Raw genomic sequence first — 15,109 nt, forward strand, 5'->3', positions numbered from 1 at the left:
ATTTTGGCTCGTAGCAGTGTGTGGGACTTGTTCTATTAGCCCATCTATACTAACCTCCACCAGGTTGCAAATTCAATCTAATTTTTTTCTGCATCTAGCTCTGAAAAAATATTTCGGCTTGTAGCAGTGTGTGGGAATTTTTTTCTGCATCTTACCCAGCCAATACTTTTGGGCTAATACCACAGTTTGGCCACTCAGCTCTGCTCGGTTCCCATCCATAGTTTTTTTTGCAAACAACTCCAGAGTTGTCAATTAGTTAACCACCAAAATGAGTGGAAAAAGGCCTGCTGCTGGTGGAAAGGGGAATAGGCGTGTTGGGAAGGGAAAAAAAGGTTGTGTCCGTGGGGTAGGTGTTAAAGCAACAGTAACATCTGCAGAAGAAAGAGCATCTTCCAGCCAAACTAAGATGTCTACTTCTTTTAGCGGACAATGTGATAAGATCCCTTTCTTACGGCCACGCCAATCACTACAAATTCCAGATGAGGCACAAAAACAGCAGGTGCTTCAACGGATATCAAGTGCTCCTTTAAGTGGGCTCTCCTCCACCTCAACTTCAACATCACAAATACTCCAGTCCTCAGAGGTGTCACCCCAATCGCACTTGCTACCTCACAGCTCCCAAGTCTCCAGCTGCCCGTCTGAGTATGGGGTAGAACAGATGGTTGAGTCTGCAGAGCTGTTTACTCATACTATAGCCTGGGAATCAGAGGTCGGCTCCAGAGCTTCTGTGAATCCAGACGAGGAAATGATCTGCACTGATGCCCAGAATCTTTATGAGTCGGATCCAGGACCAGACGCAGAAGGTTCTGACCATAATGTAGACCCTCGTTCCCAAACTGTAACTCCTGTTGGTGGAGACAATGAGGAAGACGATGATGAGACTCAAATACCTGATTGGAGCGACAACTTTAGTTTTTTGTCAGGGCAGGAAGAGGTTGGCTCTGAGGACGACGGGTGTGATAACACACAGGGTGATGATGACGAGGCTGGAGATCCCACTTATTGTCAACCCACAGTCAGCCAAGAGATGAGGTCAGCAGAGGAGGTGGAGGAGGATGCTAGTGACGACGAGGTCAGGTTGCGCCTTCCTGGACAGAGACGTAGTATTGGAAGCACGTCAACAACTGCATCCTCAAACACAACTCTGCCTCTGACCACAAGTCGTGGTGGCTCTTCAGGTCGCATGGGTGCTAAGCCTTGCATAGCCTGGGCATTTTTTCAGATCGATAAAGATGACCCAACTCGTGTTATCTGTAACATTTGTCAGCAAAAACTAAGGAGAGGCCAAAAAATACATAGTTTGAGTACCTCATGCATGAATCGGCACATGGATATGAAGCATAAGTTGCAGTGGGAAGCTCACTGTGCTACAATGCGGCCTAGCAGGCCGGGCCAACCACCGTCTGCCTTATCTTGTACATCCACAGCCTCTTCATCCTCTGTGACTGGGGGGACAGCAGTCACACCTGTTTTGGGATGCAGACCTGCCACCTCTTTACCCGCAACAGCCAGCGTGATTGGCAGGTCATCATTTTCTTTGGAGATGGAAACACCAGCTGGTGTTCAGCGCTGTCCGACATCGATAGCACCACCTTTGGATCAAGGCAACCTAACATGTCCGCCTGCATCTTCCTCACAGACCGGCAGTTTGCCGGGGACACCCTTCTTAACCCCTTCTAAGCACAACAGCCAGCCCTCGGTCCCTCAGATGTGGACAAGTGAAAGACCATTTCCTCCTAGCCATGAGAAAGCTAAGAGGTTGAATTTCACTATCTGCAAGCTCTTGGCTACAGAAGTGCTGCCTTTCCGCCTGGTAGACACAGAGGATTTTCGAGACCTTATGTCCGTCGCAGTACCCCAGTACCAGATGCCCAATCGGCACTACTTCTCAAAGAAAGGTGTGCCTGCGCTCCACCAGCATGTCGCACACAACATCACCGCTTCTTTGAGAAACTCTGTGTGTGACAGAGTGCGTTTCACCACAGATACTTGGACGAGTAGGCATGGACAGGGGCGTTACATGTCGCTGACTGGGCACTGGGTAACTATGGTGACTGCAGGACAAGGGGCTGCTGTCCAAGTCTTGCCATCCCCACGAGTTGTGCGTCAATCCTCTTTATCTTGAAGTTCCTCCACTGCTTCTGCCTCCTCAACCTCCTCTCGGTCCTCCACCTGCACCCAAAGCCTGTCTGGTTATGCCACAAGCTTTCTAACTGCGCAGAAGGGATTCTGCACACCTCCTTACTATGCTGGCAGCAGGGCTCAACGTCATCAGGCAGTTTTTACTTTGAAATGTCTGGGAAATGTGAGTCACACAGCTGAGGAGTTGTGGTCAGCTCTTGAGAACCAGTTTCATGAATGTTTGTCTCCACTGGACCTGAAATCATGGAAGGCCGTGTGCGACAATGCTGCAAACCTGGGTGCGGCCCTTCGCCGGGGCAATGTCACACACGTGCCTTGTATGGCTCACGTGTTGAACCTGGTTGTCCAGCAATTTTTAGCCCACTATCCCGGACTAGATGGCCTTCTGCAGAGGGCACAGTCGCTGTGTGCTCACTTCCGCCGTTCGCATCCCGCAGCTCAGCGACTTACATCTCTACAGAAGTCGTTGGGCTTGTCACTTCACCGGCTAAAATGCGATGTGCCTCCCCGGTGGAATTCAACTCTGCACATGTTGAAGCGACTGTGGCAGCACCGACAAGCCCTGGTGCAATACATTGTGACGTATAGCCTGGGCCAACGAGATCCAGAGGTGGGGCAAATCACGCTGGAGGAGTGGTCTCAGGTCAGGGACCTATGCACCCTTCTGCACAGTTTTGAAATGGCGATGAAGATGTTTAGTGCTGACAATGCCATTATCAGCATGACTATTCCGGTGATGTACATGCTGGAGCACATGTTAAACAGAATTCGGAGTCAGGTGGTGGCACAAGAGGAGGTGGAGGAAGTAGAGGAGGAGGAGTTGTATGCGGAAGGGCTAACATCTGCAAGGTCCAGACGGTCGGCAGCACCAAGGCGGCAGGCATGTGAGGGTGGGGGAGATGGTTTTACCAGGGCGCATGGTAGCAGCCAAACTAGTGAGGGAGGTGCAGGAGCCCAGGAAGAAGTGGAGGACGAACTGATGGTAGACTCATCACATGAGGGAGACCTTGATCAGATTTCTGTTGTGCGAGGTTGGGGGGAGAGGGCAGAGGAAGGAAGCATGATTGTTACCTCGCCACCAACACAACAGGGACTTGGTGCTCCTGGATGCGCAAGACACATGAGTGCCTTCTTGCTGCACTACCTGCAACATAACCCTCAAATTGTGAGAATAAGAAGTAATCCTGACTACTGGGTTGCCACACTGTTAGATCCCCGGTACAAAAGTAAATTTGCAGAAATTATTCCTGCCATAGAAAGAGATGCACGCATGCAGGAGTATCAGCAGAGACTGTTGCAGAATCTTACATGTGCTTTTCCCCAAAACACTAGTGGTGCACGTAGTGAATCTCACAGTTCCAACTTGCCAACCGTGGGACCGTCGAGTGTTCAGCACTCAAACCGTAACAGAAACACAGTATCTGCTGATAACATCAATTTTGCAGAATCATTTCACCACTTTTTTAGCCCATCCTTTGCAAGGCCACAGGAGACAAGAAGTCTAACACATAGTCAACGCCTAGAGACGATGGTACAGGAGTATCTCCAAGTAGTCATTGAAGCCATGACTGTGTCACTGGACCCTTGCTCTTTTTGGGCTTCCAATCTGGATAAATGGCCGGAGCTCGCCACTTACGCCTTGTAGATCTTGTCATGCCCCGCAGCCAGCGTTCTGTCTGAACGTGTGTTCAGCGCTGCTGGTGGTGTGCTGACAGATAAGCGCACGCGGTTCTCCACTGATAATGTAGACAGACTCACGTTCATAAAGATGAACAAATCATGGATCCGAAACAACTTTTCTACCCCTGTGTCATCATGGGGAGAGTAAAAGCTTGATGATTTGTTAAAATCACCTCACCAACCGTTTTAAGCTTTCGAATTACTTAACATGTTTATCTGTATCTTGGCTGGAAAATAATTTGGGCCTTGTAGCAGTGTGCAGTACTGATTCTATTAGGCCATCTATACTAAACTCCACCAGATTAAAAATTACTAATCATGTTTATCTGTATCTTGGCTGGAAAATAATTTGGGCCTTGTAGCAGTTTGCAGTACTGAATTATATTAGGCCATCTATATTAAGCTCCACCAGCTTTCAAATTAATAATAATTTTTAGCTGCATCTAGCCCGGAAAATAATTTTGGGGCTCCTAGATGCGCAAGACACATGAGTGCCTTCTTGCTGCACTACCTGCAACATGACCCTCAGATTGTCAGAATTCGAAATAATCCTGACTACTGGGTTGCCACACTCTTAGATCCCCCACACTCTTCGATCAACCTTTTCATTTTAATAAAGAACAAAAAAATGGTCCTTTTTGAAATTATAAGCATTAGCAGGTTATTGCAAACTGAAATCAAACAGTTTTCAACTCAAAACTTTATTCTAGGTGATGTTACATTTGCACATAGGACCCCTTGTTCGAAAGGAGCTTCTGAACTCCCTCGTCCATTGAATTTGTCAGGTTTTGGATGGTTTCTGCTTCAATTGTTTTGCATGAGGACAGAATACCCTCCCAGAGCTGTTGCTTAGATGTGAACTGCCTCCCGCCATCATAGACACTCCTTTTGATGATGCTCCAGAGGTTCTGAATGGGGTTGAGGTCAGGGGAGCATGGGGGTCACACCATAAGTTTGTCCCCTTTTATGCCCATATCAGCCAGAGATGCAGATGTGTTATGTGCAGCATGAGACGGTGCATTGTCATGCATAAAAATGATCTTGCTGCGGAATACACGGTTCTTCTTCTTGAACCATGGCAAGAAGTGCTGTTCGAGAAACTCCACATACATTATGGAGTTCATCTTTACCCCTTCAGGGATCCTAAAGGGGCCGACAATCTCTCTCCCCATGATTCCAGCCCAAAACATTACTCCACCTCCTCCTTGTTGGCGCCGTAGCTGTGTTTGCATGGGGTGTCCATCAACCAGCCATCCTCCACTCCATCCATCTGGACCATCGAGCGTTGCACGGCACTCATCGGTGAACAAAACAGTTTTGAAGTCAGTCTTCATGTATTGTTTGGCCCACTGGAGACGTTTCTGCTTGTGTGCAGTGGATAGAGGAGGTCGACAGGATGGCTTACGCACAGCTGCAAACCTCTGAAGGACTCTGCATCTTGTTGTTCGGGGGACGTTGGAGGCACCAGCAGCTTCAAAAACTTGTCTGCTGCTATGACAAGGCTTTTTTGCCGCTGCTCTTTTAACCTGACGTAATTGCCTATAGGAAAGAGTCCTCAATTTTCCCTTATCAGCACGCACACGTGTGTACTGTGAATCAGCTACATACTTCTTCATTGTGCGATGATCAGGATGAAGTGTCTTGGCAATGTTGATTGTAGCCATGCCTTGACCTAAACACTCCACAATTTGTTGCTTCTCAGCAGCCGACACATCCTTTTTCTTTCCCATTTTGGCAGAAAATGTAGGCTGCTTAATAATGTTGGACAGCCTTCTTAAGTAGTCTTGCCTTTCATTGGACGCACCTGCCAAACTAATTAGCACAGGTGTCTGCAATTGCTTACAGTGATATAAAGAGCCCTGACACACATCACCATCAATGAGTTTAACTGACAAACAAAAAAATTCTTACCTTATCACTCCTAAACACTTTTTGCATAATAATTTGGAACACAGTGTACATGTGCTTTTCCACAAAACACCAGTGGTTCACGTAGTGAATCTTACAGTTCTAACTTGCCAACCATGGTCTGTATGGAGTTGTTCAATAAAGGGCCCAAAATTAAGATAACATAGAGGGGAGAGGTCTCTATGAATACGAATTCCTAAGTATTTGATACCCTGTGAGGGCCAGGCAAAGGGAAAGTTGGACTGGATGGAATCCTGTATGGATTTGGGGAGGGAGACATCGAGGGCCTCAGACTTCGCTGCATTGATTTTAAAATTTGACCATGTAACAAAGTGATCTATTTCAGCCATAACAGCAGGGATGGATATATGTGATTGAGTGATATATACTAGGACATCATCAGCAAATGCAGAGCACTTGTACTCAGTGCCTCCCACCTCAATCCACCTAATATTGGGATTATGGCGAATTGATGAGAGCAGGTGCTCCGTCACTAGGATGTATAAGAGAGGGGACAGAGGACATCCCTGCCTTGTCCCATTGGTGATTATGAAAGGTGATGAAAATGTTCCATTTATCTTCAGCCTAGGTGACGTATTGCGATACAGTGCCGTGGTTTTGGCTATAAAAGGGTCCTCTAGACCCCTACCCCAAGCTTTTTAAGAGAATAATATATGGCTTGCCAGGAGACTCTATGGAATGCTTTTTCAGCATCCCACGAGAGTATCTAATTACAAATTTTTAACTGCATCTAGCCCAGGAAATACTTTGTGGCTAGTAGCAGTGTCTGCTAGTCAGTGGATTATCCCAGCTGTTAAGCAAGCTACACCACCTGTAGTTTGGACACTTAATTTTTTCAAAGGAAATGGTTCGGGCCCCCGGGACACTCAGTGAAGAGCATCGGGGAGGCACCCCAAGGCACAGGGGCTGGGACTGGCGGTAGGACGCCTTGCGGGGGACCGCCAAGCTCGATCCTTATAAAAGCTTTTTAACTGCAGCAGCTTTAGTGGACGCTACTGGAGCTGGAATTACGCAGCTGCTGGCATAAGACTTGCCCTCCAATAGATCCTTGTAAAAGGATTTAAAGTGTACTCATTCAAATTAGAGAGACAATTTAAATTAAAAAGATTAGACCTGCCTCCACCGCAGGGGGGCTCGCTAGACCCACCAGCGGACAGGCACCAGTATTGGGAGAGGGAGGCTGGCCGTCAGGGTCCACCGCGGCTCTGGCACAAACCCGGCGACACGGAGGTCGCACGGGCAGGAATGGACTGGCCGTGTCGGCTTCGCACTTTTTTGGCTTTAGAAGGGCATGACATGCCTATATCTGTGTCTCCCCCTCCTTTTACTCCTCCACCTCTTTTCTTTTCGCATGACTATATGTACTTGTCACTTTTCCATGTGTTAGTTGTGTCTTCTGAGCAGTTTGTCAGCTTTTGGACACCTTTGAAGGTGTTTTCTATGTGTTTCTATGTGTTTTTGTTTGCCTGCCATTGGTTTTAATGGTGTTCGAAGGTGTTCGACGAACATACGGATGTTCGACGAACCGAACCGAACTCGAACACTACGGGGGTGGCTCAACACTATCCTTTACTGCACTCGTCTACTAATGTGATTAAGTCTTGGAGTCCGAAGTGCTATGATAAATGTTGTAATGGTCGCATTGCAGCTGTGGAAAAGGGGGAATTACCAGTACATATTCAAGATTTTTGGAGGGTTTTTTCGGAGGAGGAGTCGCAAGTTTTACCTCCTCATAGGGATTATGATTGCGCCATTGAGTTTGTTCCAGGAGCTACTCTTCCCAAGAGTCGCTTGTTTAATCTGACTATCCCTGAAAGAAAGGCCTTGGAGAAGTACATACAGACTAGCCTGGCTGCTGGTCACATTAGACCTTCTAAGTCGCCTGTGGCATTTGGATTTTTCTTTGTTAAAAAAAAGGACGGGGGTTTACGTCCATGTCTGGATTTTCGTGAAATTAATAAGATTACTGTACGCAATTCCTACCCATTGCCATTAATTCCTGACTTGTTTAACCAGTTGGTCGGGGCCAAGTGGTTCTCTAAAATTGATCTCAGGGGGCATACAATTTGTTACGAGTGAAGGAGGGTGATGAATGGAAAACTGCTCTTAACACTCCGGTAGGTCATTTTGAGAATCTGGTGAAGCCTTTTGGTCTTACCAATGCACCTGCATTTTTTCAGAACCTTATTAATGATATCCTGAGACCTTTGATTGGTAAGAATGTGGTTTTGTATTTGGATGACATTTTGATTTATTTGCCAGATCTGGAGTCCCATTGGCAGAGTGTACGTGAAGTTTTGCAGTTATTGAGTGATAATTCACTCTTTGCTAAGCTGGAGAAATGTGAGTTCGCTGTGCAGAAAATTAGTTTTTTGGGCTACATTGTCTCCAGCGAGGGCTTTGAGATGGACCCGGTGAAGGTTCAGGCTGTGCAGGAATGGCCTAGGCCTATTGGTTTGAAATCTATACAGAGATTTTTGGGTTTTGCCAATTATTACAGGAAATTCATTAAGAATTTTTCTGTAATTGTTAAGCCTCTAACAGATCTCACCAGGAAAGGTGCAAATACGATGCTTTATCTCGCAGCTTCTCTCCTACAGTCGGTGCCGAGGAGGAGGAGAGCATTTTACAGAAAGGAGTTGTGGTGGCTGCATTGGAGAATGGGATTCTGAAAGCTCAAGATGATGCTCCATCTAACACTCCCCATGGGAGGTTGTTTGTGCCTAGAACCTTTAGGAGAGATTTGTTTGTGGTGTGTCATGAGTCTCGGTTGGCAGGTCATCCAGGAATTTTGGAGACTAAGAGACTTAGCAGTAGCAGTTTTTGGTGGCCTGGATGGCAGAAGGAAGTTATCAAGTGGGTGCGTCAATGTACTGTGTGTGCTAGGTCAAAGGCTTCACATACTTCTGCTGCGGGGTTCCTTTGCCCTCTGGAGGTTCCTAGTGCGCCTTGGACGCATCTCACAATGGATTTTATTACTGATCTTCCTGTGTCCGAGGGTTTTACTGTCATCTGGGTGGTCGTGGACCGTTTTAGTAAGATGTGTCATTTGGTTCCATTCATTAAGTTGCCCTGCACCAAGACACTCGCTAAAGCTTTTGTTAAGGAGATTGTCAAGCTTCATGGTGTTCCCACGGATATTGTTTCTGATAGAGGACCTCAGTTTGTGGCTCGCTTTTGGCGTGCTTTTTGTGACAGGTTGGGAATCCAGTTGTCATTTTCGTCTGGGTATCATCCTGAGTCTAATGGACAGACTGAAACGAAGAACCAGGATGTTGAACAGTTTTTGCGTTGTTTTGTGGCGGACAATCAAGAGGTGTGGTCTGAGTTTCTGCCTCTTGCAGAATTTGCTCTTAACAATCATACATCCTCCTCTGCTGGGTGTTCTCTTTTTTTTTGTTGTACTGGGAGACATCCGTCTTTTGGTTCGTTCTCCGAATTGCGGACGGCGGTGCCGGAGGAGGAGAATTTTTCCGGTGATTTGGAGAGAGTTTGGACTAATGTACGTTGCAACCTTCAAGAGGCTAACAAGAAGTCCAAGAAGTATTTTGACAGGAAACGTAAGGAGGTTTTGTTTACTGTGGGTGACATGGTTTGGTTGTCCTCAAAGAACCCGCGGTTGAGGATTCCCTCTAAAAAACTGGGTCCTAAGTTTGTGGGTCCATTTAAAGTGCTTCGGGTGATTAACCCGTCTGCGGTTAGGTTGGATGTCCCTACTTCCTGGAAGATTAATCCTGTGTTTCATGTTTCCTTCTTGAAAAAGGCTGATGTATCAGATAGGGATTCCACTGTCACAGTTCCTCCTGTGGTGGAAGATGGCGAATATGAAATTTCTCGTATCCTGAATTCTAGATGGCATAGAGGGAGATTACAGTATCTTGTCTCCTGGAAGGGTTTCGTCCCAAAGATAACTCCTGGGTAAGGGCGGATGATGTCTCTGCTCCCAGGCTTGTTAGAGTTTTCCACAGGAGGTTTCCGGATAGGCCTGGGCCTGGAGGATCCGGAGGATCCTCATAAAAGAGGGGGTACTGTTAGAACCTTCCTGTTTGTTTTTTCCATCTTGTGTTTTGCGGTCACGTGACCAGCTGCCTACAAGCAGAAACAGTTGCAGTGGGACCAGACATACATGAACACTAACTTTAAAACAGTCCTGTTTACTTATGAGTGTTGTGCAACCCTGGATGGTCCAGATGGAGGGAGTAGTGGTTGGTTGATGGATGGCCACTGTTAGAACCCTCCTGTTTGTTTTTTCCATCTTGTGTTTTGTGGTCACGTGACCACCTGCCTTTATATTCCAGCTCCGCCCTCCTGGCTGAGCTGGACTTCAGTGTTGTTGACTGTTTTTCTAGCCAGGTGCTTCGGTGCCTATCTCTGTCTGTTCGTTTGGTCCTTCTGGGACCTCTAGTACCTTTTTGTCTGTTTGTCTTTTTGTGTTCTGCAACAACTTCTCTGTTTAATAGGTGTCCCATTTTTTGTTCCAGTCCTTAGTTGTTTTAGGGACCGCTCCCCTTATGCTATAGGTCTTCGTTCAGACTAGCCGAGGACTAAGGCGGGTCTGTTCCCTAGGAACAGGCAGCCCGCTACATCGTAGGGATTCAGCTTAGTCTTACTGTAGGGACAGCTTTACCCTATCTTTCCTTAGTACATGTTGCAGATCATAACAGCCACTATGTCCCAACAATTCTGTGACATTAGCAAGGAGGTGACGGAGTCATAATTTGGGCCAGAATCATGGGGAGAGAGCTGGTAGGCTCCTTTAGGGTCCCTAAAGGTGTGAAAATGACCTTGGCAAAGTATATAGAGTTTCAGACTGAACACTTTCTTCCATGTTACAAAATGAACCATGCCCTACATAGCAAAATCATCTTCATGCATGACAATACACCATCTCATGCTGCAAAGGATACCTCTGCGTCATTGACTGCTAAGGGCATAAAAGGAGCGAAACTCATGGTGTGACCACCATCCTCTCCTGACATGAACCTTTGGAATATCCTAAAACAAAAGATAAATGAGGGTGGGAGACAGTTTAAATCCAAACAACAGCTTTGGGAGGCTATTGTAACATCCTGCAAAGAAATTGAAGCAGAAACTTTCCAAAAACCTCTCTACCCCGCAGAAACCTTGCACATCTAGACACTCACACACTCTCTGACTCTATTTTACCACTGACATCCATATCCTCTCTCCACGAAACAGACAGCGCCACTGCTTTCAACAATTCCACTCTCGCCTCAGCTATTGACTCGATCGCCCCTCTTATGCATGGCAGAGCGCGATGAGTCAATAGGCAACCCTGGCACAACAACCTCACTAAACAGCTTCGGCAAGCGTCCAGGGTTGCTGAGCGGCGTTGGAAGAAAACACATTCGCAAGATGACTTCACTGCATTCAAACAAACAACACTCGCATTCAAATCAGCCCTCACCTCTGTTAAACAGGCTTACTTCACAACCCTCATATCTTCCTTATCCTACTAACCCCAAACAGCTATCAACACTTTCAACTCTCTCCTCCGCCCTCCACTGACCCCTCTGACCTCCGTCATCTCTGCTGAGGAGTTTGCCACACACTTCAAAAACAAGATTAACCTAATACGGCAAGACTTTACAGTCCGACCACCACAACCCCTTTGTTTCGCAGATCATTGTGCTTCCCCCATAACCTCCCTTTCCAACATCACGGAAGGAGACCTCACTCATCTCCTCTCTAAATCACACCTTACCACTTGTGCACTTGACCCCATCCCACCTCCTCCCCAACCTCACCCCCACACTCATCCCATCCCTAACCCATCTCTTCAACCTATCACTAACTTCTGGTACCTTCCCCACTGCCTTCAAACATGCCACAATCACGCCCATCCTCAAAAAGCCATCCCTTGACCCAACTGCCTTGTCCAGCTACCGCCCCATATCGCTTCTCCCATTTGTCTCCAAACTCCTTGAGCAACACGTTCACGCTGTACTTTCCTCTCACTTGTCATCTAACTCTCACTTCGACAACCGATAATCTGGCTTCCGCCCCCACCATTCCACTGAAACTGCCCTTACCAAAATTACTAATGACTTACTTACAGCCAAAGCTAACAGACAATTCTCTGTACTCCTTCTTTTTGACCTGTCCTCTGCCTTTGACACAGTTAACCACTGCCTCCTTCTATAGATCCTCTCTTCCTTTGGCATCAAAGACCTTGCCCTATCTTGGATCTCCTCATACCTTTCCAACCGCACATTTAGCATCTCCTGCTCCCACACTACCTCCTCATCCCGCCCCCTCTCTGTTGGAGTCCCTCATGGTTCTGTCCTAGGACCCCTACTCAATCTATACCCTTGGTCTGGGACAGCTCGTGTCTTCCATTACCACCTGTATGCTGATGACACCCAGATCTACCTCTCTGACCCAGATGTCACCTCTCTGCTGTCCAGAATTCCAGCATGTCTATCAGCCATATTCTCCTTCTTCTCCTTTTGCTTCGTCAAGCTCAATGTGGACAAAACTGAACTCATCTTTCCCCCATCTTGCGTATCTTCCCCACCTGATCTTTCTATCACAATAAATGACACCACACTTTCCCCAGTACCGGCAATCTGCTGCCTCGGAGTAACCCTTTACTCTGCCCTGTCCTTCAAACCTCACATCCAAGCTCTCGCCACCTCCTGTTGCCTCCATCTCAAAAATATTTCCAGAATCCGTCCTTTCCTCAACCCACAATCTACTAAACGGTTTGTGCATGCCCTAATCATCTCCCGCCTCGACTACTGCAACATCCTCCTTTGTGGCCTACGTGTTAACACTCTTGCACCCCTCTAGTCCATCCTTAACTCTGCTGCGTGACTGGTTCATCTCTCGCCACACTACTCCTCCGCTACCCCCCTTTGCAAATCCTTTCACTGGCTCCCAATTGCCCAGCGTATCCAGTTCAAACTACTAACACTGATCTACAAAGCCATCCATAACCTTTCCTCTCCGTACATCTCTGAACGAATCTGCCGATATATTCCCTCACATAATCTCCGGTCCTCCCAAGACCTCCTTCTCTCCTCCACACTTACTCGTTCCTCACCCAATTGCCTCCAAGACTTCTCCCAAATATCCCCCATCCTATGGAATTCTGTGCCTCAACACATCCAATTATCCACCACATTTGGATCCTTCAGACGGAACCTAAAAACCCATCTCTTCAAAAAAGCCTACAGCCTGCCATGACCTTGCTTGCTGCCACCTCAACACCGGAGCTACTGCAACCCCCCAACCTACTGTCTCCTTCCCCGTTCCTGTAGAATGTAAGCCCGCAAGGGCAGGGTCCTCTTCCCACTGTATCAGTCTATCATTGTTAGTTTTGCTTACTTTAAGTGATGTCTGTATCTGGTATGCAACCCCTTCTTATGTACAGCACCATGGAATCAATGGCTCTATATAAATAAATAATAACAATAATAATAAAAACTTACAAGTTCCATAGATGCAAGAATTGTGAAGGTGACATCAAACAAGGGGGCCTATGTTAACCTATAACTTGTTCTGTTAAGATGTTTTTGTTGTAAATGTAACCCATTAATGCTGCAAATTCAACAAGTGATGATTTTCAGTTCTCCATAACCTATAAAATGTTTGGAAACTCTGTTGTGCATACTAATTTGTAATGGTGCATTTTGAGTTTTTTCTTAGTCTTGAAAAAATACTGTTATCAATGGGAGGTATGTCCAGTAAAATTTGATGTATACTGTAATGGTTGACAATTTGAACATTATATTGACTCATTTGCCTCGACCATTTAGGAAAATCAGATAAAAATAGAATTTGCTTAATAATTTGGAACGCGGTGTAGATAAAAGGAAGTTGGTTTAATTTTTTTAAGCAAATAAACTATCTTATATTTTCTTTATGAAGCAAAGTGATCTATGCACACATTATAGTATTCTACAATTTTGCACTGTGCATTGGGTTTCTGTATCAGATAGCTTATAAAAGCTGGAATTGTATTCCCCCAAACACATCCTGGACTCTTGCATATATTGTACTTGTCCAGATCAAAACTGTGCAGTCGTAACAGGTAAAATAAGGCAAATAGTATATTGATTTCTTGGCGGTCCATTTTAAGTGAGGTTGAAACGTCTCCTTTAATGTATAAATCATATAGGCAATGATCCAAATACAATGAATTATTAATCTGAGCATTGTGGTAACATAGTAGACTTGCCCTGTCTAGACTCCAGAAATGTGAGACTAAACAAAGGTAATCCCTCTGTCACCCAAATGTATTGTGAAGGAAACAGCTAATTTTTCAGTCCATGCATGACTGCCATCAGGCAATGAATCAAATTAAGATAAGAAATAAGCCAAGGACTGATGGCACTCAGTGGAAAATATATCTCTGAATGACTGTGCTGATAATTTAAAGGCCATTGTTACGAGTGATCCTCGGGTTACTGGATCTTCCTGACAATAACTAAAGCACAGCACAGTTTATGAGCGTGACACTGCCACTCAGCCATGCAACCTAAGTACGCAGGATCACACAATGTAACAAAGCTTGGTAACTAGCACTTCATTACGTCTCTAAATGTTCCTATTCTTCACACATAGTGGAATTTAATCCTTTATATAAATAGCTTTCACTTGTGCACATTTTATTTCATTATTACAGTATTTTGCATACAAATAGGAAAAATAAACATCAGAAAATAATCAAGTGGCAGTAATCAGATTATCTCGTTAATACCAATTTCAGGCATTATTAAAGTATTAGAGACATACAGTACATTGAGATCCCTATTATGGCACATTTACATGAGCCAATAACAGCAGCCGTTAAACGATCACCAATCAGCTATATGCAAGCCGACCAGGGGTCGTTTAGCGGCTTGTTAAGATAGGCTGATCTAAATAATATACACACAGAACGATTGTTATTACGATCGGTCTGTGTGCATATAGTATCATTGCACCAGACGAATAAGAGTTTTGCTCAACTGAGGGGTGATTGTCTGCCTGTTTAAATTATCGGTCCGACTAAATGGGCTGTTAGACTTTTAGCATGTGGTTCCATATTTATTTAATGGTAACAATTTCGATCACCATATCAATTTAAGGCCATCTAGGTTAGATTCATTAAAACCTTGGAGGAGGGGAGGTCAAATTGTTGGATCCACAATATTGATCTTAGTATATCTGTTTTACATATTGGAATTTATCTATAGGTTACAAATAATATATACTCTGTACTAAGGATGAAGCAACATATGTTTTAAACCAAAAAAACAAACAAAAAAAGTAGAACAAAAGTTAGACTTAATTTCGTAAAATGTGAAAACTATTTTTTGTAAAAATACTGTATTTCAAAAAGTTTAATCAG

This window comes from Phyllobates terribilis, unplaced genomic scaffold, assembly GCF_046119375.1.
Source record: "Phyllobates terribilis strain yellow unplaced genomic scaffold, ASM4611937v1 Scaffold_11__3_contigs__length_659146591, whole genome shotgun sequence".
In the NCBI taxonomy this organism is placed as follows: Eukaryota; Metazoa; Chordata; class Amphibia; order Anura; family Dendrobatidae; genus Phyllobates; species Phyllobates terribilis.